Consider the following 5,489-nt stretch of genomic DNA (forward strand, 5'->3'; position numbering starts at 1 on the left):
TGGACATGTCACAGGGCAAGAATCTGGTTCCTCCAAGTGCATGTTTTTTTTAAACCTCCCATTTGTCTTCCCCCCCCTTCTCCCAAGCCTACTACTCTTATGGCTGACAATTTTCCATTGCGGTGTCTTGCGCTTCCAACGGGGTGTGACAATGTTTTGGCGTTTGCCGCCGTGGGCTTGCTGGTCGGCAGGAAGAAGAGAGAGATCCCAGTGGAAGGGAATTAATTCTGTAAAATAAAACACAGCGGGGGGGGGGGGGAGAGAAGGCAATGAGACAAAAGGATATATTGCTCTGCAGTGGCGTAGCTAGAAGGGGTGCAAAGCACTAAGTTTTGCAGGGAGCCTCACCGCAGTGTGCAAGAGGCCCCTCTCCTTCAGAGACATTCCGGGCAGGTGGAGCAAAAAAGAAGGGGTACACCTCCGAAGGGGAGGGGGCTCCAAAGTGGAGGGGGAGCATGCTGCGGTGAGGCTCCCTGCAAAACTTAGTGCTTTGCCCCCCCCAGCTACGCCACTATTGCTCTATTTGGTCCTAGAATAAGTTTTTATGGCCCAATCCTAAGCAATGCTGGCGCATTGGGGCCTCTGGACCCACACTGTGTCCTGTGCTGGATTTGAGCAGGCAGGAGATCTCCTTGGGGTAAGGGAACAGCTGTTCCCTTACCCCGTGTAGTGCCCCAGTCTGCTTAATGGGGCTACTCAGATCTGCACCAGCTATTTAGCTGGTGCCTACTTTTACCCTGCAGATGCCCGACCTCATCTGATCTCGGAAGCTAAGCAGGGTCAGGCCTGGTTCGTACTTGGATGGGAGACCGCCTGGGAATACCAGGTGCTGTAGGTTTATACCATAGTCTTTCAAGACTGAAGGTTGCCAACCAACCATGTAGGGTTTTCAGGCCCCAGATGCAGGGAGGCCTGCTCTGCCATCCCCACTCCATTCTGGGCCTAAAACGCCCCCACCTCCCCAAAACACCACCTCCTACCCCCTCTGCTGCCTAGCACAGCACCTGCCCCAATTGCCACCGGCAGGCGCTGCCCAACCATAGGATTGGGCTGTTATTCTAACACAACCGTCATGCAACTGATCACCATTTCCTGCATGCATCCCATGCTCAGGCTTGCACCTGAGGGGTTCCCAAACGGTATCTCACCCAGCAGTGGCCAGACCACTGAGCATCATAAAAGGGGGCTCCCCACATGCCTGGAGATCAATCCATATAACTATGGTAGCCCCAGTTGTATTGTTTTTCGGCACTCAGGATATGCTTCAATATTGAATTGCCGCATCCTTTAGATCCATCAACAACATGATAGTGCCTGGTCTATTGTTGAGGATGACCCTCAGGATGTGTCGTGACTGAGTCATCGTCACCAGGGCATCCCCCCTCCTATGGGACGTTGCCCTATGCCCCATAACTGCTTCCAGAAAACCCCATTATGTTGTTTTCTTCAAGGTGGGGCTGGGCTCATCCTTCCTTATTTTTTTTGGAGGGAACACAGAGCACCAAACGGCATTACTATGCGAGATGAGATTCCGATCAAAGGCGAGGGCTCAAGAAATGCCTGGATGATGAAGTTATGAGGCAGCCTTGCTTGGTAAGGGATAACACGGACCATGATTTCATAGCGGAGGAAGAGGAGGGCTCAGGAATGGTATATAAAGCTCTCCCCTTCCTTGTGCAACCAACCTACAGCAACCACCTCAGGTTCCTTAAGGTAAGACTTCTTTGGTCAGTTGCTTGACTTAGTCAATTGCTTGCATATATATATACAGGTATTTCTATACTGCCTTTCTTGGTTGTCAGATTTCTCCTCAGACTTAGACGGTTACATAGGCAGGTTGTTCTAAACCCCCCGCAGGGATTTTTACAATTGTCTAGTTCTAGTCTTTCATAGAACTCCTCCTTCCAGCTGGATTCCTTCCCGTCTGGCCTCTCTCTGGCCCTTCGCCTCCCACGCTCCACTTGACGGCAACTCCTCTCTGCCACCGAGGTCAGCTCATCAGTATATCAGCGTGTCCTCAGTTCTCGGGTACTTCCGGTTGTTTCGAACCTGGCAGGCCTCAGATCTTCAGGCATACAAGGTGGCAGCTCTACCAACTGAGCCAGACCTCCTGCCCAGTCATTTAGTCATTTGCTTGATGATGACTGGGCTGGGGGCACCTTCCTTCCGAGGAAAGGCTATGGCGTTTGGGCCTCTTCAGCCTAGAAAAGAGGCGCCTGAGGGGACATGATTGAGACATCCAAAATTATGCAGGGAATGGATAGAGAGATGCTCTTTACACTCTCACATAACACCAGAACCAGGGGACATCCACTCAAATTGAGTGTTGGGAGAGTTAGAACAGACAAGAGAAAATATTTCTTTACTCAGCATGTGGTTGTGTCTGTGGAACTCCTTGCCACAGAATGTGGTGACGGCGTCTGGCCTGGGCGCCTTTAAAAGGGGATTGGACAAGTTTCTGGAGGAAAAATCCATTACGGGTTACAAGCCACGATGTGTATGTGCAACCTCCTGATTTTAGAAATGGGCTATGTCAGAATGCCAGATGCAAGGGAGGGCATCAGGATGAGGTCTCTTGTTATCTGGTGTGCTCCCTGGGGCATTTGGTGGGCCGCTGTGAGATACAGGAAGCTGACTAGATGGGCCTATGGCTGATCCAGTGGGGCTGTTCTTATGTTCTTAACTACAATTCCAGGAAGCCTTGTAGGTCTCTTGTTATCTGGTGTGCTCCCTGGGGCATTTGGTGGGCCGCTGTGAGATACAGGAAGCTGGACTAGATGGGCCTATGGCCTGATCCAGTGGGGCTGTTCTTATGTTCTTATGCTTAGCTTGGAAATTGGCTAGTTCCTGTGTCGTCCCCCAGCGAGAGATCAAGAATGCCGACTTCATTAGGAAATAATTTATGGGAACTGGAGGTAGCCCAAGGGATATTTGTCTGAGCTGGGCGTAATCTGGGATCGAATGCAACGTGTTATCCCATTGATAGATATTTCTCTTCATACTGGATTGTAAGCATGTGAGGTCCCAATCCCATCCAACTTTCCAGCGCCGGTGCAGCTACCATGCAGCCTCTGAGGTAAGGGAGCAAGTGTTCCCATAACTCGAGGAGGTCTCCGTAACTGCTTCTCCACCACAGGATGCAGTGCAAGTCCCATTGCAGGGCTGCACCACCACTGGAAAATGGGAGAGGATTGGGCCCTGAAGCTGCATTAGGGCCCATTCCTATCCAACTTTCCAGCACCGACGCACCCATGGGCTTGCACTGCTTCCTGAGGGGCAGTCACAGAGGCCTCCTCAAGGTAAGAGAACGTCTGTCCCCTTACCTTGGGGCTGCATTGGGGCTGCAGCTTCTCCAGAAGACTGCAGTGGTTGACCCCTTAGCAAACAGATCCCACAAGATCTTGTCTTGCTTCTGTCGTAAGTGAAGCCCTGTGAACAAGCACCCCTCCCCCAGGCCTTGCTTGTCCCACCTCTAGATGAAACCTCCAGGTTTTTCCACTCGCGCAGGCAACATCAGGGTCTGTTGGCTCTGCTCATACATCTTTGTGGCCCTTCTTAACAGGTACAAAAAATGTGTTCTCGTCGGATAGAGGATGCTGTGATGCTCCCGAACCTTCTTGTTGTAGCAGCAGCACCGGCTGCGGCCGTACGGGAAGCTCCTGCCGGGGTTGCAGCTGCTGCGGCCCGTACAAGAAGCTCCTGCCTGGGTGACGGCACCTGCTGCAGCCGTAGAAGTAACCCCTGCTGCAGTGGGGGATCCTGGGATGGCGGCCGGAGCATCGAGACCTGCCCCAAAGAGGGGGCCTCAGCCCAGATTCAACTTCCTGGCTCTTGCCCTGTGATGCCACCCAGTTTTCCCCCACCTTGCACCGATCAGCAGATGCAGCAAGTCAAGCGTCCTTTCTAGAGGGTCTCAACGGAAACGGACCCCAGAGGAACAGGGATCCGTCTGAAGAATCTCCTTCTGAACAGGAAGACAGCTTCTTCTCCTATCCCACACCTCAATTTACCTGCACAGCTTTGCGCCTTCTGCTTCCTCTGATGTTCCCAGGGTCTTGTCCGGTCCATGCTTCGTCTCCACGGCATCCAGGTCCCGCCTCTTAGAAGTCCACCACGTTAACTCCTCTCTCAATAAGCAGTTGACTTCTTCTTATCTAACTGTTCACAGCCAATAAATCTGAAGCCCGTAATAAGACTTGACTCTGGGTGTTTTTTTTTCTGGTCACCCCTATAAAGCTTGCCCCTTTATATCCTTAAAGACCTGGCCTGCACATATCAGGGCATATCAGATGCTCTTTCTAACACACCTCAGTCCACTAGTTGTGGTCCACTAGTTCTGGTGTTGCAAATTGGGGGAGGGTATGTGGCTCAGTGGTAGAGTCCCCTGCTTCACCTGCAGGAAAAAACCAGGTTCAACCCCTGCCAGAATTTCCAGAGTCCCTCATCTGCACCCCCTACAGAGCCACTGCCAGGTAGGGTAGTGGCATAGCTAAGGGGGGGTGGGGGGGGGTCAATTGCACCAGATGCCATGCCAAGGGAGGTGTCAGGCGGGTGCCTTTCTGAGGCCTGGGGAGGCTGTTTGCAGCCTTCTTGAATCTCCAAAGGCCTGCCAGAGGCCCTAGAAAGGCATTTAAACTCTTTGTCGTAAACTGGATGTGACTTTGGGGTGATAAAAAAAAAATTGTGCTCCTTGGTGTCAATTGATGTAGCGGCGCCCCTGAGGTAGGGTTGGCAACACTCGTGCTAAGTGACCCAAGGATCAGGCTTCCCAGGTAGCAACATCCTCTGGGCCAAGGCTATGTTGGACATGCCGAATCTCAGGTTTGCAGCTCACATGGAAATCCTGGATTGCATCATGTTGTAAAGTCTACAAAAGATCGCACCGGAGGTTGTGAACAAATGATTTTTTTTTAAGTGTGAAGGGTCACCACCTTAACAGCTGTCAGGTCCAAAACACACCGGAAGAGCTGCAAGCCGGAATCTGGGCCAGGCCTGTGGGGTCTGATAACCAGGTGTTGACAGATCTATTGCACCTCTCTGCTGGTGAAAACATGTGCTCAGAACCAGTAGTTACATGCAGAGCCTCTAGGCCCTGGTGCCTTTTCACTGTCAGAAGCCATCCCATCCCATCCCATCCCCTCCTGTGGCTTTTTTTTTTTTTTAATTTGCCAACCTGAGGAACGAGGGCTTCGAAGTGAGCTTAGAGAGGAAGGAGGCCAAGTCAGGATCCAGGGCTCTCTTCGCTTGCACTTCATCTCCCTGATGTTTCTTGGAGTGAGTGAAAACAGGGCAATGCCTGTCGCACTGTTCATGTGTCGGAGGATCACCAGGGAGTCCCCACTTGTGCCATTTGCAAGAGCTGCAAAGCCTGCTCTACATGGTATTTATTTCCTCTGCAATGGTTTGTACTTTGCCTGAGTTAAAAAAATACTATCTAGTATTTTTTTTCTTCTCAGTTGAATAGATTAATGAATAGATTATAGAAAAAA

At 51.4% G+C, this 5,489-nt stretch overlaps 1 pseudogene; it reads left to right on the forward strand.

The window, feature by feature from the left end:
* The first annotated feature begins 724 nt into the window (after nt 1-724).
* LOC136635380 (5S ribosomal RNA) lies at nt 725-838 on the forward strand (annotated as a pseudogene).
* The last annotated feature ends 4,651 nt before the right edge of the window (nt 839-5,489 follow it).

This window comes from Tiliqua scincoides, chromosome 15 (genome assembly GCF_035046505.1).
Source record: "Tiliqua scincoides isolate rTilSci1 chromosome 15, rTilSci1.hap2, whole genome shotgun sequence".
Taxonomy (NCBI): Eukaryota; Metazoa; Chordata; class Lepidosauria; order Squamata; family Scincidae; genus Tiliqua; species Tiliqua scincoides.